Below are 24088 nucleotides of genomic sequence, written 5' to 3' on the forward strand. Positions count from 1 at the left end.
TATATGAAATAATATGACCTTCAGCAGAATACAAACAAATCTCAAAACCAGGATTTCATCAGTGCATTTTCATTTTACTTAAATAAAAACAACATTATCGACAGTAAAACCTTTTAATGACCTCGCAATAACAATCATTTACATTTCCCATAAGTTAAAGAGGACTTATCCAGACCAATCCGTAATTTGCATGTCTGTACATATGAATTTCAAATCACTATTATACTGTTTCAAATATTACTTTATAACTTATATCATTACTATGGAGTAAGGTTTAGCTAGTTTTGAAGAGGTTTAGTTTTTTGTGCATGATCCCACTCACAGCTACTTGGCAAATAAATGCATGCTTAAAAAATAACACACACTATTGCTTTCAGTAGAAAAGAAGAGTGATAAGAGAGAACTTTAAATATAGAACAGATATGGAAAATTATTGCATGGGACAGCGGCCAATTATACATATTTTAAGGGTCATTATACACAAACATTTGACCGCAGAATGCTGTAAATGATCAAGAAGAGTCATGCATTCAGTACTTTTGAAACTACTCCTGAATGTAGGCTGAAGCTGTTTGTGAATGTCTGGGTGACAGATGCTTGTTTTATTGAATTCTTTCATGCTTGTTTATGGGAGTGGTGCATTCGTGTCAGTGCTCTTTTGCAAGTGAAAACTGGATGAGTCTCCATCCCACTCCCTCCTGTCAGATTAAACGCAGATGAGAGTGTGACGGTGTAAAATGTTGGAAGAAATCAAGCTGATCAGACTATTAGACCTTCTCAGTTGCTGTAGACTTCCAACAAAGTCTAACAGCGAGGGTTGCACAGTTTGCAATACCAAAAAGTAACTTTCAGGGAAATTGATTTATTTTGTTTCCTCTCTCTTTCTCTCTCTCTGTCTGTATCTCTCTCCATCTTTCTATTTCTAGGCCTTATTTCCACTTGGAATGAGGTATGACTTCATGATTCCACTGACATAACTTGGGCGATATGAGGACTAAATAATTTCCACATTTCTTAGAAATGGCATTATAGAGGTAATACACTCCATCAATCCATCTCCCACAAGCATGTGTGTGAGAGAGAGAAAGACAAATAGTGGGAATATAGGGAGAGTGTGTGTCATATTTAAGTATACAGTTACTAAAATAGAATAATATAATCCCTTCTTTTAATCAAATATATATACTAATTTGATTCCAAGAGCACACATACAAACACACTTCAGAGCGGGTTCATCTTAGAAAGAGCATAATGCTGCACAATGTAGTCTATATAAGTTTCAAGCATTTTTAAAAGCACACACACACACACACACACAGTGAGTTTTGGCACATTATTTGGGATCAGGGTGGCCTGTGTGTGTATTTGGGAGCTCTGAGTTCGAGACGCCACTAAACTCAAACCACATGTTTGTGAGAGTGTGTGTGAGAGTGTGTGTGAGAGTGTGTGCGTGAGTGTGTGTGAGAAGCAGACAGAGGGAGGAAAAAACACCTTACGTGGCTGCTGGTGTTGCCAAATCGAATGCTCTCTCTGTTCGATCTCCTGCACTTTTGAAGCTGTCCACAGCTCATAATGTAAGAAAAACTGCAATTCCCACAAGGCTCAGCGACAGCCAGGGCAAGATCTACAGGAGGCATATATCAACCTGAGCATCAAAAATACATATCCACACAACTACTGAGCTCATATTATTATTAATATGAGTTAATGACAAGTAAATAACAGCTGTGCTGAATAAGAAGAGGTTTACAAAAAAATATATGTAATAAAAATTACAATCTATTATCATTTTGAAATTGCATACCAAATTCTGGCCATCACTGATGTTATATGTGTGTTTATATATATATATATATATATATATATATTGTATTAAAATGCTTTGAAATCATTCCAGTTAAGACTCCTCCTATTAGAGATGGAAGTGAAAAAGGAAGATGATTATATTTTAAATCATATATGACAACAAACCTAGAAAGAGATGTGAGGATTTGGGAAGAAAAATTTGAGATTCTTACTGCATTATTGTAAATTAAATCGGGAGAGCGGACCACAAATGTGTAGTCATTTTTCATGTTGTTCAAGCAGAATAAAAAAAAAAAAAAAAAAAGAGTGAGAAGAGATTTGCTTTGGATTTTGTTCCATGCCACAAGTATATATGAATACTAGTTTCTGGAACCAAGGATCACAGTTTCAGCTAAAGATCATCTTTACAGTTCTCCTGAAGAAAAATCACCTACATGGATGCCCTGAGGTTGAATCAGTAAAAACACATTTTCATTTAATGGTGAACTGTCCCTTTAAGATTACTGTTGCTTCAAACAAAAACATTAGACAGGAGGCACAATGTGGAATAAGGGCTGTCCTGAAAACACGCCAATGTGGAATTTTCCCCCAAAAACAAGACCTAAAAGAATTCACATTTACAGTATATAATGTAAGACGCACACCTAGTGCGGAGCGGGTCGCATTGGTCTGGGAATACTGATGTCATTAGATGACATCACAGGTGTGGTTAGGATTTTAAGTTCGTTTTGGTTTTCTACTGAATTACAACCAATTACATATTTCCTTTTTCTTCAACAAACATTCACAGAGTGCAAGAAGTGTTAAATAAACACACACACACACACACACATTTGACAGTCCTAATGCATGTATAGATGGAGACGAAATCTCCTCAATAAGACACTTGTAAATATTTGAGAAAAAGAGTAATGATGGAGGCCATTGTGTTTTAAGCAGCCAGTAAACTATATGAGTCTCATTGAAGGGCCCTGATGCTCTCTCACACACATTCACGGTGAGTGTGTGTGTGTGTGTGTGTGTGTGTGTGTAAGAGAGCAAAAGAGTGTGCAAGACATCATGAGACTAACCATCATCACAAATGACAAAGAATAACAAACTTCTAGCCTTCAGCACTTCAACACAAGCTCTTCTGATTTATGCTGCAGGAAGGTATTTTTAATGAACTGCTGAAAACTAGTTTCAAGTCAGTGTTGTTTTGAATTGCTATTATTGATGTAAATACTCATTTAAAATAACAAGATGAGGAAATACCGTGCCAGGAAAAGGCCTACGTATTTACTCAAGATTACGTGAATGAATCAATTAAAAAAATTCACATGCATACACAGACACACACATCCAGCTCTCCAGTTGAGGTCACTGAGTGACGGTGAGGCTGTGCATGTCTGTGTATTTGTGTATCTGTCTAAGCTGTCTGCTTGGAATAAACTGCCGGTCATAAGTATACACACTCTCTCTCACCACCAAAATATTAGGAAGAGCTCATGCCGCCTCCAAAGCTGTTTTTGTAACTTCAGAATGCTAATAATGTGGTTGCTAATGATTAAACAGGGCCACTCTTGGGAGCAGTTTGTGCAATGTGAGTCTGAGAGATGTTTGTGCCTGTCAGCAGTGGCCATAAGTGATTAGGCATAACCTAAACACCATCTGAATTAAGCACCAATCAAATCTGTCCATAGCGTGTAATCATCAGAGCTATTACTGCACTCCAGAGAGCTCAAATCAACACAACAAATATATTCATTTACTAAAAGAGTCACATAGAAACTCAATGCAAGGCTGAAGAGGTGGGAAATGCAAGGTCACAGAGAGCATGTGAGGGCTAACATTTGCATTCCTTAAATGAAAAGTTCACACAAAAATACAAAATTTCGCCTTCATGTCATGCAACATCAGTATGGACTTACAAAAGATCTTAGTTTATAGTGACCAGAGGCTGTCAAATTCCAAAACTGACAAGAAAACACCAACAAAAGCTGTCCATATGAGTTGTGCGCTATATTTCTACCAAGTCTAATAAGTCAAAATTAAAACTATACCGCAGCAATATTAAATGTGTTAGACTGAAATATAAAAAGGCAGCTTGTTGTTCCAGAACTACAACTGGATTCATTTATCACCTGAGAACATGACACCGTCAACAGCATTAAGATTTCAATTAATTTAATAACTTTAGCATTTTTATTTTTAGCTTTAAAATACATTTCAGTGCATCTTTGGAACAGACCAAATTTGTGTAATTGATTTAGCGTCCTCTGAAGCTAGTTTGTAACCAGAGCTTGGAGTCTAGACACAATCTTTGGCCAAGAGAAGATTATAAATGAATTATGGCTGAAATATTTATCTGTTCGACATGAAGAATCCTTGTTTGGATTCAGAAGACTAGACTTGGAATGTAAAGTTTTATGGATGGTTATAAATATTTGTTTTCTTTTTTTAATAAATGAATAATTTTTTCCAGCAAAAATGCTGCTCTTTTCGACTTTCTATTCATCAAAGAATTAAAAAAATTGCAAGAATCACTTCAAAGATCCTGAAGTTCCTGAACATGAAATAACGACAGAATTTTTATTTTGGAGTGAATTATTATATTATTAAACCTGTCTAAGTTGCATTAGGATACACACATATACGACTGTCATGAAAGTGAGAGACAGAGCTGGAGAAGAGAATGGAAGTCAAGTCGCCTTTATTTATATAATGTTTTGCACATCATTGAGGCATAACTCACTATACACATATCAAGCAAAACAGTTCTACATCATCTGTGGCCTACAGAGACAGAGAAAGAAAGAGTAAAAACAGAGCCATAGCGTTTGAACTTTAGGGGGGTGGATAGTTAAAATGTTTCAAAATCAAACATCTCTGAAACAAAAGCCACACAACAACAATCATTTCCAGACCTTCTTCTGATCAAATGCACGAACCCAAAGTACATGTGGGAGAGCCTCTAATTGACTCTTATGGCAAAGTCAATCTTGAACCACGCCATGCTGATGTCATGCTGGGGTTTTCGGAAAAGAACAATACAAAAGCCATCCAAAAGCCTCAGAGCGAAACCCTTGTACCGAAACTCAAAACTCCTGACACGTTTCAAAGCTTGAGGGTGTTTTACGAATGCACAAGTGTTAGAGGAGAGACTCACTGCATGCAACAAATCAACAGAGCAGTCCAACGGATTCAAACCAAACAGACCATGAGTTTTACAGTAGACGGAAAAGATTAAAACATCGTTTCAACATTTAAAACATTAGGCTGAATTTGCCGTTTCTCAATATTTAAGTGATTTTTATATCCTTGTGTTCTTGTACTACGTCCTCATCAACCATCAAAGTTCAATTCCAAAACTCAAGAGCAAGTGCAGAGGACGCAAGATGTGTTCTTGATACCGAGGATGCATCCAATGCAGACTTGACAGAATTTAACTGTTAGAAACGGGGGACGTGCTCTGAGTCCTCACATCCTTTCAAGTTAATTAAATATAAAACATTAACTGGCAAAACCGGTCTCCAAGAGAAAGCAAGTTGCATTCGTAGAATTAAGAAAATGCCTTCGATGAGTTGCTTCATTGCCATTTAGAATGCACTGGAGTTTTGCTGGAATAGTAGGTATTCTGATACTTTTAGACTTTTTTTTTTTTAATACTGCAAAATTTTAACACTATGTTTGCCTTCTATACAATATTCGGATGAAGCATATTTCAATGCAGAAGTACGCTATTTCCAGTGAAGGTGCAAGTCTTGCAGTAAACAATAAAAGTATTTGCACTACAAACTAATATGTGTATAATTGCATCAATAATGAATAAAAGGTAATAAGTGCAACCTTTTATCTCACAATTCTGACTTTTTTCTGACACAATTACGAGTTTTGTAAAGTCCAATTCTGAGCTGGGGGAAAAAAGACTATTTGTTTTTAGTAAGCTACTGCTAAAATATTTGACAGGTGCTGAAAATTAGCACATGTGCTATAACACTTTACACAATGCATCTGGTTTGTCCAATGTTATTGCTATGTCCATATTAAATAATTAAATAAATTACAATAAAATACTCTGGAAGCCTTGCACATTCATGTGCATTAGCAGTGCACACTTTTGGGATGTATTTCCGAAAGCAGGGTTTATGTACAATGACATTAACCTTAAACCCAGAGTTGATTTAACAAAATATTACTTATGCTGGTTTATTGTTTCCAGAAAATTTGTCATGAACAGTTTGGGCACTTAAATGGTGACTGAGAAATACATTCCCAACAAAGCACCAATTTCAGGAGTCACCAGTGAAACAGATGGAAATAAAAAATGCACTATACTACATCTTATTACTTTGATTAAATGGCATTATGGCAATTTACTTGACTGATGCAAATTGACACCAACTGTGCTTTTATCTTTCCCCATCTAAGAATGTAATGCTTTAATGTCTGTCAGGTTTAGCTATTTTGCACACATGAGATGCATTGTTTTTTATTGTAGAAAAAAAAAATCACATTGTTGAACCTGGGTACAGAATATAGAAAACAATAAAGCAATATGGCAAGCTTAAATGAAAATCCGCATGTATTCCCCTGCAGGATAATTATGTATTGTAGCCTGAATCCTTAGGCAACTCTTTGTTCAAGGTAAAAGTCACCATCGACTACATGATATTTCAATACATCACAAAAATTAAAATGATGATTGTAATATTTCCACACGGAATAGAGACGGGAAACCTCTCAGATGTGCTTCTCTTGACAGATGTTTTAATGGTTTATTGGCTGACATTTGAGAGCGTTGATGTTGTTGTGATCTGCAGTTTATAACTGCAGGGGAAGATAAATTAAAAACTCAATTGGAGACTGACTCATCGTGCCAAAGCTTGATTGGAGTGACATTTCAAACGCATTTCGAGTCACAACCTGTCGAAGGAGGTTAGGAGAGAGGAGGAACTACACAGAGGAAATGAGAGAGTTAGATAACAACTAACCATTTTCAAGCCCCCAACGAATGTTTATCTATTGTCATTTTTAAACACAGTTGCAGGATGAATGATTAGATTCCTACAATGTGAGAAAATACTTAAAACTAATTTAGTGGCACTAATCGTAAAGTAACAAAACATAAAAACGTACCCCTGATCATACTACCTTTATTATTATTATAATAATATAATTTTAGGATAAAAACTGTAACATGCCTTTACAACCAAGGTACTGATTCGTGATAAACAAGGAATATTACAGCTAATTTAAATTGTTAAGTTAAATTGTCAGTAATGGACAGCATTTGTTGCATAATTGATTACCGCAAGGAAAATAAAGACATCATCTTTTTTCTTTTCTAAAAAAACGCCATTGATTTTTGAAAACACCAAAACAAACTGGCCCCTACCCAAAAGGATCACACCCCTTTCTTGATAGCCCCACCCCAAAGTCATGAATATGCAATGCAACAGCCACCTCCCCCATTACTAGTGGACACGCCCCCTTCCTTGTAATTGGCTATAAGTGTGTATTGGTGCTTAAAATCACTTACTGCACCTTTAAATCATTTATAAACTTGTTTTAGTGTTTTAAATTTACGTTGTCAGCGCAAAAGTATTAAAATCATTCAGCATGCCAGAGTGGACAAGAAAGAGGAATGGAAACAAGAAGAGCAAGAATGGATGAAGGGATGAATGAAAATAAGGACAGACATATCGATTGGTTACACATGTAACCTGCATTGGAACTGATAAGAACTAGAAACTATAATATGTAGCACATGTAACTGTTATGCGGCTCAGGTCAGTGTGAATCATAAGTCATGGTCTGCTACAGGAGTATTTATTACTCTTATGTGCTAATGATTGTAACTGTGAACAGTTTAACAGCAGAAGGCTACATTAAGCTCCGACTTACATTCTATGGTGTGTGTGTGTGTGTGTGTGCGCGTGTACATAGATATAGCAGGGCAGCTGGATTTAGTTTCTGAGTTTTAATGAGCTCACAGTGTGAAACTAGACTGCAAGCTTTATTAAGTATTTCTAATGAGGTCCACGCACTCCACAAACCCACATTTGCAAAAAAAATAAATCTTTACAGAAACAGCAACACTAAAGCAAAAACCAGTGAATTTGATTAGGAAAACTCATACAATGTTTCTCATGACAAAAGGTGTAATTTATTGCTTAAATGGCATTAAAGTAATGTATCTTTGAATGTTTAAAGTCCTTTTTATGTTTTATTTTAGTATTAGCAAACAATATGCCCAGAAATATGTGTGTGTGTATGTGTGTGTGTGTGATCTTTGCTGTTTTTGTTATAATGTAGCCTACATCAGGATGTATTTACACGTTTTTGTTCATATTAGATAACTGTATTATTTTAGTGTTGTGTGTTGACTTGAAGCTGACTGTTACAATGTGAGTTACAGTTTTTATTAAAAAGCAGAAATGTGCAAAATACTAAGAGCTGATTTGGTAATAAAGTATAATGACATTTATTTAGTAGTAAAAATGCAAAAGAAAAATGTGCAAAATTGCAAGAATACACATCTAGCATCTATACATTGAGCCTCATTTCAATGTGAATTATAACTTTTTCCGAGGCATTGTAAGTGAAATGGAAAGAAGCACTTGCTGACATTGTTGTTATACGAGGACAATACTCTGAAATGGCATAGAAACACAAAGAATAAGAAAACTATAAACTGTTGCACAGGTTAATTTTGCTCTTCTGTGATTCAAGTTACTGTGTGGACTTTTGATTCAGCATGTGAGACTGGAATGATACTGGTATGTAATTTTTTGACTGTACTAAAATAACTTAATATGTTTGCAGATATTTAGAAAACATGCTACGTTCACATACTTTTTTATCTTGTAATGTGTAATGTGTCAGAATGTCTGGTTTTGTTTTGGTCGGTGTGACTCCGCCTACTATAATTTTACCCAATAGTATGTCCACGTCCCGGGTTGCCAGTTTGTGGAAAACACAGCGTATTGCAGCCATGGAAGCCAGCAAATGAACTAACAAAGTAAATGTGTCTTTGTTCAGTAATGCACACCTTGAAAACCACATCACTGAGTAATCTACCTCAGTTTGTTGAGTTTTTGAAACCCTACAAAAGTCAAAACACTGTAACATACTCCAATGGAGAAGAAAAAAGACTTGGAGGTATTTTGACGTTAAACAAGAGGTATTTTTGTACAGTCACACACTCACTCAAGGTACTTGTAGCTCCTGGCAAATGAGACTGAAGCATCAAAGCAGTGTTTGCATCTTTCGCAGAGAGAAAAAGAGAAAGGAAGTCTGCGTGTTTTCATTTGAATGTGCTGTCCATCAGATATTTGAGGCTAAAACCTCCGGAATCTTTGTTTGCCATTTTCTCTTCCCACAGGAATGTTAAATAGATACACAGCTCACCGTCTGACCTCTCCAAAAGGACAAACACTGTTATCAGAGTGTGAGTGGTGAAGAAACAGGGGGTGACATTAAAAGATCTGAACACAAACGATGTGATCGCAAATACACATCAGCTGCAAATCAACAAAGAAGAAGAGAGAGCAAATAATAGAGCTAGAAAATGACAATATATGAGTGTATAAACAGGTACTGTATGACACAAATCCTCATTTAGTTTTAGTCATAGTCTTTTGATTTAAATGCCATTTATACGCCAGTCATATTTTAGTCATCTGAATTGCTCTAGTTTAACGGCTGTGACACATGACATGTCTTAATTAATAATTAATACTTATTTAAACTACTAAAGTTATTCAGCCAAGTGATTTTCTCTCTTTATTTGGTTGTTTGATTAGCATTAATCACAAATACAGCAGCAACTAAATTGGGTCACTGTCCCTTTAAGACCGAATGCACAGCTCTAATATACTGTGAAAACTCACCAAAATTGACATTTTTGGAATCCATCACCACTCATTTATTTCTGATGTCGTATTTTGGAAGGTTGCACCAAGAATAGCAGTGATGCATGTAACTTTGGGATTATCTGGCTGGCAGTATTTTTTCATTTTAATAGTTGAAGAGAATTACAGTGCTTAGTTTTATTATTGTAATGGTTGTACCATAACTTTTTTAATATTGTCATATATTAACCTCATCAGGATTCTTATTATTGGACCGGCCTTAACACTTTCCCTCTATTTCCTCAGTTTCCTGTATTTTAATGTACCATCTGCAATGATATATTGCAATACTTATCAGGGAATGTGAATACCATGCATTTATCCTGTCTGAACTGGATGCAAAGGAAAATTCATTGGATTGAATACCAATGTCTCAGTAAATTACATACATTAATTTGAGACGTAGACGTAGTTTTTTTTTAAAGAGAGCATATAAAACATATAAGTTTCAGTCCAACCATGACAAGCCCTACTGTTGCCAGACTGCAGTTCTTATAAGGGTATTTTGTTGGACTCTTTGTGGTGTGTGTGTGTGTGTGTGTGTGAGACACCAAAAATGTTTGGTATATAAACCAGAGGTTTGACATAGAGGTTGATTTGATGTTGTCTGTGTGTGTGTGCATGTTGATCAATATTCTGATTTGATTTGAAAGTAAAAGGCTTATGTTTAACTTCTCTTCAACATACAAAGTGATTGTGTAGCTACCAGTCGAGTCACATAGATTAATTTCAGATTATATTTTCATATATTCCTCTTGGAGTTTGTACATTTTTGACCTCACTGACTTTGATAATGTGAACAAAACAATAAAATAATTCTTTAAAATATCTTATTTTGTGTCCAACAGAGTTAAGAAAGCCAAAAGAGTTCAGGGTGATTGGGAGTGGATGAACAAAGTGTGAATAGAGCGAGTTGTAACAATACGGTGCAGTTTAAAGGTTGGAAAATAACTTTTAATATCTGAACAGATTGTGCATCCTTGCTGTCTTTGTAAATGGTTATGGGGGAAAAAATGGGCATCATACTCTACTAAATGGACTAAGGTTGCACAATACTAGACTTTCATGTCCTTCATTTCTAGAAGAAAACAATGTGTTTTCTCCATGCAATGAGGGCTAGATGGAATCATAGTGTATGTGGCCATGGTTCACTATACATTTTGTTTTTTAGAAATCTGTCAACTCTGATATCCCAACATCTGGAGATTGGTTATGACTTTCTAGCGACAGCTAGTATTGACTCTTCCAGATTGCAAACTGTGGAAAAATCTGGGCAAAAGTTAGGTAGTGTGCAGAAAAAACCTGTCTATGGAATTGTTAATTCACCCTTCATTGGCAGGTGTGACAAAAAGTTACTTATAGTTACTGCAAATATACTGAACACACATCATTTTAGCACTATTTTGACCACAGTGCTGAGAGGTTTCCTAAGAGCTGTTCAAAGTTTGTTTTAAAAGAGAGCTCCCTGAGTCGTCGATATTTGGTTGATATAATGGCTTTGAATGAGTTTATTTAATGGTTTTTATATAGTTTGGCTGCTCATTTGTGGTTGCTCTTTGGTTTGTGAATGGTTAGTGTTTGGTTGTGTAATGGTTTGAGCGTTTCCAGATCAGTTATCTCCCGCGAGAGGCTCATTCAGTGAAACCATCTGTTGCCTGACAACCCACTGTTGCCAGCAGTCACTGTGTGTGTGTGTGTGTGTGTGTGTGTGTGTGGAGAGTGGTTCAGTGGGCCAGCACAGTTTGAGTCTGGCATTAGGCCTCAGTGAGAGTGTGTGGAAGTGATAGAGAAATGCCACACTGGCAGATAACGCTCTCATATTAATCTCTCTCTCTCTCTCTCTCTCTCTCTCTACAGGTTGACTGTGTGTGTGTTTACATGTGTATTAATAGTTGGTGAACTGTGTGTTTATGTTTTGCTTAGTTGAATCACATGGTTTGAGTTCACACTAATATTTTATAGCATCTTCCTGCTGTTTCGCCCACAGACTTTATAATAGGGAGGAGAGGGACCACTCTGAGGAAAACTAATGGGAGAAACAGAGGAAGTTTAACCCCACTTTTCAGTTCAAACAGCTTATTGTCTGTAACCGATGCTCATCTACATATGATTTTAGTTATTTGATGCATGATTCTTAAAAATATATATTATTTTTGTCAGATTTTTTTTTGCTTGTATTGTTACTGAGATAACTGTTGAGTGACCTGACTTGCCTTAAATCTAGTAATAATAAACATTGTCATAATTTATTCAAGCTTGTGTCATTCCACAACCTGTACAACCTATGTGGACTATAAAAAAATATATTTTGAAGAATGTTTTCACTGTTTTTGTCCATGCAAAAAAAAAGAAAGAAAAAAAAGTGGTGGAATCCATTGATCTAGATAAAAAAGAAAGGAAAAAAGAGCTGTTTTAAAAGAAGGATCACTCCGGAGCATTTGTCTTAGGATTACAGGTAATAATGTAGTAAATAATGATCAGTTTCTTGCACAGACTGATTGTTTTGTTTCATATAACCACAAAATATCGTCAGGAGTTATGGCTATAAAAACTTTTTTATTTCCAAATATGGGCAGCCGCTGACATGCATTTTTTGGGTGAACTATCCCTTTAAGATGAGTTTCGCTCATTCTGACTAAAATACATTCTAATATTTCAGAGGGGTCACTGCCATTATCGTAACTGTTATGGCTATGAATTGTAAGTCAGTTCACAATACCATTGCCGCTCTCTCCCTTTCCCTCCTTCTGCCTTCCGCATAGGAAATGAATCTTTTGGCTACACAGCAGTCTTATTTTCAGAGCAAACACCAGGAGAAAATCAGCAGTGTGTGTGTGCTTGTGTGGTAAAAGTCAGCTTTGAAGTGTCTACTTCCTCCTGCTGAAAAACGTCAGGTTTAATCAATATTTACGCGCACACACACACACACACACACACACACAAACACACATACAAACACACACACACACACAATGCAGTCTGTAGCCTTGTTAAATCGCTCTCAGGGACCAAAACTTATGTTTTATGACAGATCAAAAAAATCATTTTCTCAACCATTGAGACGTCTGTTTTAGACATTTTAACATTTAATGCTCTGGAAAAATGGAAAAGGTATAACAACTGTAACAATCATGTTCAACTTGTTAAACATATCTCATTTTAATGGTTGCATATTGCGACATTTATACTATATGTCCTGTTATGAATATGGACATGTGGTATTATTATTATTGAGTGAATAAACTCTCATGACACAATGAATCTCTGTGTACTGTATATCTATAGCATGAAGATGTCTGGAAAACGTGTGTATGTGAATGAAAGGAAGGAGAGAGTGTCTGAGCTGGTTAATGAAGATGAATTTTGTCATTCACTGAATCGCTGGTCTCATTAACTCTGTCTGCTACCTTCTACAGAGAAGACAAGTGCTCTCCAACACACACACACACAGTTTTATGGGCTATGCCTGGCATGCTAATCAATTTGAACCTAATCGATTGGCATGCCATCTAGATTACATATTAAATGATGTGCAGCCAAATCTGGATTGTTTAGACAATTGGATTGCGAATCGGAAATAATGTGTTAGTTATATCAGACGTCATAATGCTGAGTCTACTTAAAGTTCACGACTCTTCCTCTACAATGTATTTCTGTTTTAATGATGCTGCGGGAAGTTTGTAAGTAGATTATGCTGCAGTGTTTACACATTTCGTTCTGTGCACTAAACCAGAGATCTTAAATTCAAATTACACGAGGCCAGGTGGTGTTCTCCGTCAGGGGCAGTTGGGCATTTACAAGCAACACAAGGGGATTTATAACCATGAATTTGAACTATATGCGCTTATGTGGCACAGCTGTACAGTTACTGATGCATGGATTACACCTAGCATACTAATACAGGCTAATTATGCCTCAAATTTTATTATTACAATGCAATATTTTACTTGCAGATCAGCAGGAAGATTCATAAAGAGACCAGAAACATAACAAGCTTTGATGTAACGAAATTCCTTGAAATATAAAAGGAACAACAATGTAACGATACAATGATACATTCAAATGTTCACAGTTCTTTGATGTGGGTTAATAGTCTCATGACCATTTAAATAAACAAACAAACTATCTCTAACAAACTATAAGTGTTTTACTTTGTGTGTTTTTATATATATTTGTTTGTTTATTTGTGTGTTTGCTTAATTGGCAGACCAAGTGAGATAATTATTTTTATATTTGTGAATTTCAATTACGATTGTGATTTGAACTGCGACATTTCATTTCATATGAAATGACATTGCTGCGTCCGGGCACAAAGAACAAAGACTTATTATATAACTTATTATATGGATATACTTACTTTTAAGGGTGTTCACACTTAGGTTCACTCTTTATAAGAAGCAACTAACCCAGGTTACAAGCTACGAACATTTACAAATACAAACATTTATATCTTCGCTTTCAAAAACTTCAAAGCTCGCTGAAAAGCTTCTGTCCACAAAATAATTGAAAGTGGTTGAATGGAACTAAAGTGATCCTAGGACACATTGCTTTGCCTAGGATAAACAATTCATGTTTAAATATTTGATTTAAAAATTGTGATTTGATAAGATACATTGTTATTTCAGTTTTATTTTGATTAATTATCCAGCACCATTTGTTTAATTATTAGCTTTTCATAAATCCCCCTTAACAATTCCTTCATGATCCATCATTTGGGAAACCCTTTACATGATAATTATAAATAACTGAAACATTAGCTTAATAAAATGAGGTAACTTGTTGTTATTACACTAAAGGGAAAGTTCTTTCAAAAATAAAAATTCTGTCATCATTTACTCATCCTCAAGTTTTTTCCAAACCTGTATGAGTTTCTTTCTTCTGTGTGACACAAAAGATGATATTTGAGCAATGTTTATAGCTACAGTTTTGGTTACCATTGACTTCCATTGTATGGAAGTAAAAGAAAACACACACACACTCACACACTGAGATATTTTTCAACATACCTTTCTTTATTTCAACACCCAAAGGATAGTAATTTATTGACACTTGAGGGGCTGAATCTCAAGGGTCAAATATGAGATCTTTGCTTTAAATATTAGCTGTTGTTGTCACAGAACCTGCCAAATATGCAACTTTAGTGACTAATAACCATAGGCAATCTAGTAAAGTTCAGATATGTGTGTTCATGCATTTGCACAATACTTTAAGTATTCAAACATTAAGCATGCACTGAAGCAGGTGTGTCTTTCATTAGAGTCATACAGTATTGTGTACGGTCTTCAAAATTCACTGGACACTCTCCAGCTAGCTGTTGAGAAGATCAAGTGCAACACACATACCACAACTAAACACACTCACATTCATGCCCCCATCTACATAGACAAGCTTCATGCAGTCTTGTACAAGCATGCACACACACACGCACACACACACACACACACACACGTTTGTTTTTGTGTAAAGTGTGTTCATCCCATAGGTGTAATGGTTTTTATTCTGTAGAAACTGTATATTCTATGGCCCTACACCAACCCTACACCTAACCCTAACCCTCACAGGAAACTCATTCTGTATGATTTATAAGTGTTTTGAAAAATGGGGACATGGGTTATGTCCTCATAAGTCACCCTCTCCTTGTAATTCCTGTGTCATACCCATGTCATTATACAGAGTTGTGTCCTGATATGACACAAAAACAAGAGTGCACACACACACACACACACATGCATTCCGCTTGTCTCAGTTTCAAGTGCTTTTCTTCCTCCCCTTTCTTCTTCTCTCGATGTTATTCTGTTGTTTCTTTTATGTACAGTAAAGGCGTGTGAATGGGGAGGGCGGAGGAGGCAGAGAAATTCCAGGGAGGGAAAAAACTGTCCGTTCAAATGCAGGATTATTATTGGCTATTGCTCCGGGCCTCCCTGAACAATCAGCAAACTCATTCATTCTCATCGCTCAGAGACAGATCCACACGTATATGCACACACACACACCCATAATTCCTCATTCTCACACTCATAAACACATGCATGCAAAGACAAGTGGCTTTTACTTAAAACTCTACCTTTTATCCGCTCTATTACAATCTTTATTTTGTTTCCTTTTTCGGTCTTTCACTGTGATCCTGCTTTTGGTTGTGAAATACTCTAGGCAGCTACTTCACTTCTGCACTTTGTGTGTGTGTGTGTGTGTGTGTGTGTCTGTGACAGTCTGTGTGTGTGTGTGTGTGTGTGTGTGGATGTGCTCTGATAGTAGAGAGAGAGAGAGAGAGAGAGAGAGAGAATTTAAGACACAGAGGGGTGGTTGATTGTTTCTTTTACAGACGGATTTGGAGTGGGAGTCTTATTGATTTTTCCCACACTCTTCTCTGTCTGTCTTTCCTCTTTTTTTCCTCACTCATTTTCAAACTTCTCCTCTTCTTCTTCTCCTTTCTTTCTTTTACCTCAGTTAGTGAGAGCACCTGACAGTCTGCCATTATGCTAATAAAACATTGTAAGAAGTTATAAGACCTCACGTTGTCTGTCTGCCACAGGTTTGGTTTCGTTTCATTAAGTTTGTCAGGATCGGAAATCAACCTCTCACTTTAAGATCCTCATGTTGTCTCTGAAACTCTGAATGCAGTTGCTTTTAAGGCAAGTGGGAGGTAGAACGGTTCCAAAAGTAGGATTTAGTTTCATTTCACATTGTTTAAGGAATATTCCAGGTTTAATACAAAAGTTCAGTCGACAGCATTTGTAGCATAATGTTGATTACCATTAAAATAAAAATATGGAGGATTTAAATGCTAAAGCTTCAAAGTGTATTAAAACACAAATTCCTCAGTTAAAATATATGTATTATATATCTATTTTTATTATTTATCTGTAAAGCTGTTAACCATAGGGGTTATGATGTTGCTATTTTTAACTATTTTTCACAATACAATCATATTAAGAAATATTGTTTATGTCATGTGGACATATTTTTGAAAGTATTTTTGTTTAAAAATTTGTCAATCAACTCCCATTATAAATGTCTCACAGTAACCCAAAAAAAAATATGTATTTAAAAATAAATAAATAAATAAATAAAAAAAAATATATAAATATATATATATATATATATATATATATATATATATATATATATATATATATATATATATATATATATATATATTTTTTCATATATATATATATATATATATATATATATATATATATTTATTATATTTATATATATATTTTTTTTGGGGGGGGGGGGGGGTTAATGTGAGACATTTATAATGGGAGTTGATTGACAATTTTTCCTGTGTATTAATTTTCCATTATTTTCCGTAGTATTAATGTGAAGCTAATTTTTGTATCGTATAAAGCGTCATACAAAGAAATGTGATTTGACTTGAACCTGTTTAGTGTTCACGCTGATAAATATCTAAAGGCAGTAAGACATTATACTATCATAGTATCAGCAAATAATTTCAGAAATGTTGTTACTGAAGCAAGGAATGAGATAATTACGTAAAAAATTCAAGAGATGAGAGACTACATTAATAGTTAAGCTGCTCTGTGAGAGTGTGCTGAATAGGCAATGTGAGTTTAGACAAATAATTGCATTTTGTTTACAAAACAGTTCATGATATCATTATAACACTGCCATGCTGTTGAAATCGGTCGCTTTCTGATTGATTAAAGATATGTGCATTCCCTTCTCTCTCTCTTTATCTCTTCATCTCTGCCTTCAGTCTGCAAGACCCCCGTCTCCAACCGTCCTTGGACAAAACTTCAGAAAAACTAGTCAATAAGCGGCATTAGTTATTGAAGCGCATGTTGCTCATTTGTTTTGGCCACTTCTAAGATCAGGTGGAAGTTACTGCTGTTATTTTAGAGAAATAGAGACTGTGTCAACACGCTTGCATCGCCTGAAATAGTTGAGATGTTTAACTGTTTAGTTGTAGTCTTTAGCAGTGCCTGAACAAATGCACAAACCTGACAGCTTTTGTCTGAGAAGAGACTGAAGTCTAATTCTTGTATTGTGGTTCACAGTTTGGAGGAAATGAAGTGTTTTGTTTAGGTGGAAAACATCGACATGCCTTTCAAACAAACATCATGACCACTGAGCCAACATGCCTTCTCCACTGCACAATACCTGACAAAACAATTAACAGGAAGACACCTGAATTTGGAATGTGGAATACTTTGTTCTGTCCTTTATTTACCTTTATTTACTTTGCTGTCTGACATCATTCGCAGACAACTGCTAATAGAGATTGAAACATCAGACATTCAGTGGGATGGGCTTCTAGTATGTCATGGGTTTTATTTGTATTCATTTGTGATGCATTTTTGACTGTCTGTCAATTAAAAGTGTGTGTGTGTGTTTGGTATTAAACCAGATGTTACTATAATTGGGGACTTGGATATTTTAAAAACCCTGTCTTGAATGAAACTGTCACTGTTTTGATTCACAATCTCTGTGATAACATTTTTAATTGCATTTTCGTTTTCAACCTTTTGCGGGAACGAGCCTTACCCAGAATTTTAATGTATTTAATTTAACCTTTATTTAATCCGGAAAGAGCCTCACTTATACAGGAGTGTCCTATCTTGTCGATATACCTTTCACACACATAACCTACACAAATTAAGACAAACGCAACAATAAATAAACAAATAAACACACATTTACAAATCATTGACTGTGACTTTCAAATATAAAGTGATAAATGCCGCTACATTTTACACAAAGTCTATACTTTCTCTGAAAACCCCAGATCTAATAAATTGTTAAAGGGTCAATGACTTAATGCAACTAAACAAGTAAAACAGGAAAAACAGTAAATTATATCATAGAGAAACCCCTGAAAGCCATCATGACTTACTGTCAAGGTCAGTATAAATAAGTCTTATAAAGTTCGGTCTCAGCTTTAATTATTTAAGAGTGCTGCAGAGGTTTCTTAACTTTTTAAGAGGTTTCTTAACTATTACATTTCTAAGAATGTGGCATGCATTTTAAACTACATTCTGACAGATCTTTCCTTTTCTTTACTTTGTCTTACTGTTGTTTTATTTGTCATTGAACACAATTCTGACGCTGTTATAACACGTTAGGAACAGTTTTAAAAGGATTTGCTTCAGTTATCATCTGAATTCCTTTTACGGATGTTTTCATGCTTTCTAATTATTAACAGATGTTCTGTAGTAGGACAGATGAAGTTATATTAATCATCCTAAAATCATGACAAGTGCCATTTATGAGCAAATTAATTTTAGCTTCTGCTAAGACTTGAGGTACTGGCAGATGTGTGTAAGGAACGTTTAGTTACTTTACCATGAGGTCTGGTTTATAGACTCACACACACACACACACACACACACTCTCTCTCACACACACACTTACAGAGAAGGACAGTGTGCAGACTAACATCCATCTGGAAATGTGTTTACTGCAGTCTAAACAACTGTAAATTACAACAAACACAGGTTGTTAACTCACTCTCAGTTTCTTAGTCGCTCACACTTTCTTTTTCATCTGTCTAACACACACAGAAACACTCACTACCACATTTCTAGTGTTCAGTGATTAGAACAGATCAGTTCTGAGCTTTCAGTTGTCCCCTGTCATTTTATTTAACAGAGCTAAAATATCACAGTGCCTCCTTTTACTAAACATACTTTTGTAAGCGTACTCCACCAATCAGTTGACTTCATTACCCTACATTACTAAATATCCCTCGCACTGCTTTGTAATACTTCATCTGACCTACAGAATATAGCACATATATGTCATGTTTAGAATGTTTCAATTGTAGTTCTAGAGTCATACATGTATAAAGTGTGTTCATCCCATAGGTGTAATGGTTTTTATACTGTACAAACTGTATATTCTATGGCCCTTCACCAACCCTACACCTAACCCTAACCCTCACAGGAAACTTTGTGCATTTTTACTTTCTCAAAAAAAACTCATTCTGTATGATTTATAAGTGTTTTGAAAAACGGGGACATGGGTTATGTCCTCATAAGTCACCCTCTCCTTGTAATACCTGTGTCATACCCATGTCATTATACAGAGTTGTGTCCTGATATGACACAAAAACAAGAGCACACACACACACACAAAGGAAATTATTAATAATTAAACAAATGAGTAGTCAAAAGCATAATTTTTTGATTAGTGTGGGTGTGTATACAATTGTGAGTTTCAGCTTCACAGGAGCTGCAGTTGACCCTTGACCTCTCCCTACCCCACAGGTGCATACTGAGCAGGTTACCGAGGTCATTCCCGCTGCTTTCTTTTGCTTCTGTCTTCCAGGCAAAACTCCCCTCCTCTCTCTGGCTTTGTGGTTTAAATGGAATCTGGGTTCGGATCTGTAGATACTCATCTATGATCACAGTAAACAGCTTAGATTGCTTTTGAACAGTTTCAAAACTTTCCCTGCAATCACTAAACAGTACCATCAATCTCCCTCGTCCAGAAGCAAAACAGAGAGCGTGCGAGAGAGAAACAGACGCTGCTTCACTTGTTGGCTCTCCGTGCGTCACGCGCGCATCGGCTCCCGTCTTTAGAGCGCTCGTGATCGCCGTTCGTGTCCCTAAAGCGGGAGAGACTGCACGGGCTCCAGCGGGGCGGGGCGAGGGGTGGAGCCGCTTCCGGTGAGAGAGAGAGAGAGAGAGAGCCGCACTTCACCTAAAACAACTTTAATCCGAGCGTGAGAACGGAGAGAATCACAGCACAGGAGTTCATTCACTGCACTGGTGCATGCACGGGAATTATCTGATTCACTCACTCCAGGAAAAGCCCATTTAGTCTGCAACTTCATGATTTCAAAGACGGGAGTCTTTTCAAAAACGCTATATTCCTGCCTGTTAGATAATATATTTTAAATGATTCTTTGAAGTGCAGTGAGTTTGAACGACTGGTCTCGGTGTCTCCTGGACTGACTCCGTTACCGAGTAGCTATTATCGGTGTGCGCGGCTTATTTCCACACTAGAGGCACCGCCTTTGCTCTGAACACACACTCATACACACAGGTGCCAGAGACACACACACACACACACGCTTCTGATTGAGTTTTCGAGTAAAACAGCTCAGCAAAGATCACCCAGGACTTTCCGCGGGACCGAGTTGGATTTACAAAGCAGATTTGTCCCTGTGTGACAACATGATGGATGCATGAGGGCGCGCGAGATCAATACACCTAATTAATCAATAGCCTCTAAGCGCACGTGAAGATTGGCTCAGCTGGATATGTGTGACTGCATCTCTATCACCAGGTGGCTTTTCAAGTGCGCGTTTCTCCTGTCGGTGTGAGTGTGCGCGTGAGGTCAGGAGCCACTAAGCGAAATGCGCGTGCGGGATTAGTTTAAACTTTGGTTTGCGGCTGAATCGTCTGGATCTGGACTCTAAACTCGCGTGCCCTGTACAGAAGAGACTACGACCCCAGATGGGAGCTTATCTGGATTGAATTGTTTTCCTTTGTAAAGAAGAAGGGGGAAACGTTCCAGCCGGAGGAGATTACAAGTGCTTTCTTGTTAAAAGATAATTTGTTGCGACTCCTCTCGTTTTTGGATTTAAAACTGCTGCGCGTGATTTGGTGCAACTGTTTCGCACCAGGATTTTCGTGCGTTTTGTTAGAACTCGGAGGAAACGGCAGTGATGTTTGTGTTGGAAGCAGTGGTTCTCTGTGCATTGCTCAGCGGGGCTGGGGCTCAGTCGTGCCCGTCTCAGTGCTCCTGCAGCGGGACAGCGGTGGACTGCCACGGGCACAATCTGCGGAGCGTGCCCCGGAACATTCCCCGCAACGCCGAGCGACTGTGAGTGCGCAGAGACACGCACCACGAACACGATTACTCTGGCAAACACTTTACTTTACAGTGTGCATTTGAGCCAAAAAAAATGCGCACATGCGGACCACATATTCTTGATAATATGCTATGTAGTTTGACTGCTATTATTTTGTATAACGGTGTGCATTTAGTATAATAAGCCACATTAATTATTTATTTATATGATTCTGTTACATGCTTCTCGAAGTGCTGTCATCAGAAAAATACCAGTGTCCTTTTCTATGCCACTCACGCATCTCTAACATTGACTGTCTTTCTGAAGTGGGATTCATTAATTAAACTGGCATGAAGTTTTAAATACAACCAAAGCCAGATGAGCTGTAAAACCACCAGACGCAGCTCAAATCCTGCTTTTTACTTAACTATTAGAATTTAAATCACTCCTGGCCTATGCTGTTCTTTTTTGTTTTTTTTAAATACTATGATATGCATGTTTGTCTGGATAGCTGTAAGTAGCTGTCATTTAGAAACGTAGGTTTCAAAGGCTACATGACACGAACTCATCCACAGTCTAGCACACACTTCACCAGTGATAAAACACACTCAGGGATGATGCATGAGGATGCAGACAATTTAAGCAATCTAGCATGCTGTGGAACATGTGAAATCCATTGTAGTGAAGGCCAGAAAAAAGCATCATTTACCACTTAATGGCCTAATTTAGACTTCTTAATTATGGCTAAATACCCAAGCCATTATTCACCATTTTACCCTCCTCTTTTCTTTCCACAGTGACCTGAATGCAAACAATCTGACTAAAATCACTAAGGCAGACTTTGCGGGACTACGACACCTAAGAATTTTGTAAGTACTGAACTAATTTTTAATGCGTTTTATTAGATTAAGAGTGCATCTTGCATGCAAAATGCATAATGTAGCCTAGACCTTATTACAGAAAAAGAAAAAACATCTAGAAAAGAAAGTTAATGTAAAATAGAAAATATATATTTCACAGATTATTTGCACGTTACTGTGCAAATACCCATTCTTCCCAATCTTCCCATTATTAGATCAATGCCAGTGAAAGCATCATTATTCCTAATGGCATGACTTGTCACAAAATACATTGTTCTGGGTTTTAAACACTTGTAGTATATGCACACTTAGAGCAAACAAGTTTGAACGATGAAGCGTAACGAGGCAGTGAGCCATGATTGTCAGAGTCAAACAAAGACAGCATTTATTCAGAGAAATGATTGCGTTATTGGAATGTGACGTGCTTGTCTATATCTTTCTATCTTCGTCTCTGGCTCTGTGAGAGGTTGTGACAGAGCGGGAGATTTTGTGAATGTAAATGTGTGTGAGATGGAATGTGTGGGTGTGACTGTAAGTGTTAGAGAGAGACGTAAAGAGAGCTCATGTAAGAACAGGTTTGCCCTCCCACTTGGAGAGTAGTATTTCAGCCTGAGACTTTCTCCCTGTCTGTCTGCCCTTTCCCTCATAGATGCATACTTTTCTCTTCCTCTCACTCTTACTTTTTCTTGACTCTAACCTAGTGTATTATTCTTCTGGTGGTTGCTGGGATTTTAAGAGTGTACCAATTTTAATATGAGATCAACAAACAGTTCATAACATCCTTCACAGACGTCTCTCGGTCAAACAAAACATTGTGACTCGTCAGCTGTGATTTCTCATGTAAGGGGTATTTCCAGGTACGGAAGGGTTAAATAATGCATCAGTAAACCTTTGAATGATGTTATAAATATATTATTCTCATTCCTGCAGGGGTATACATGTGAAAGTTCGCGTGGGTATCTGTGTTGTTGTAATGTACTGTTATAAAAAGGTAAAGCGTAGTAATTGCGCTAAAGCTGAAACAAAGAAATTGCAATGTCTGATTTAGTGATTTGACATGAATCGTCACACTCTTTTTACTCTTAAAGTGGAGACAAACCTGCGTGTCACAGGTTAAATCACAGTATAAGAGTAATTTTAACAGGGGTTTTTGCTCTTGAATGCCAGTGTAGCTGAAGGAAAATAGTGCAATTATGTTGTTCTTTTAAATCATAGTCTAAGTATAGATGTTGTATTTAGACTGGAGTTGAAAGCTCTTATTTACGGTGGTTTTATAATGAGAGGAGGGTCTCCGATCGTGAGATATCCTGTGAAATGGTGTTTGTGAAACCTAAATGCGGACAGTGAAATGTAAAGTGCTTTCTACGAAAGTGCCAAGCATGCACAGACAAATTAACTACTGTAGTTTAATCTCTGAAATTAATGCAATGAGTGACTTATCTTTATTTTTATTTCCTTTCTTAGGCAGCTAATGGAGAACAAGATCAGTTCTATTGAGAGAGGGGCATTTCAGGACCTGAAAGAGCTGGAAAGACTGTGAGTGACTAACGCACACAAACACACACACACACACACAGATATGCTGCACTAGCTAAAAGTCAGCAGTGTATTTGTGAGTTACCATTAACTGTGTGACCTGCCGAGTACAATTAATTGTAAAATGGCATTGCACAATCAAGTGTGTGTTTTCATACTTCAATGATGGACACTGTATGTTGTGGGGATGTGTGTATGTGCGCATTGTGGTCAGGATTTCATGGAGC

The 24088-nt window shown here is 36.8% G+C and overlaps 1 pseudogene; it reads left to right on the plus strand.

Moving 5' to 3' along the window:
- The first annotated feature begins 20172 nt into the window (after positions 1-20172).
- LOC113107798 (slit homolog 2 protein-like) overlaps positions 20173-24088 on the plus strand; it is a 71607-nt pseudogene continuing 67691 nt past the window's right edge.

Source organism: Carassius auratus, chromosome 1, assembly GCF_003368295.1.
Source record: "Carassius auratus strain Wakin chromosome 1, ASM336829v1, whole genome shotgun sequence".
Lineage (NCBI taxonomy): Eukaryota > Metazoa > Chordata > Actinopteri > Cypriniformes > Cyprinidae > Carassius > Carassius auratus.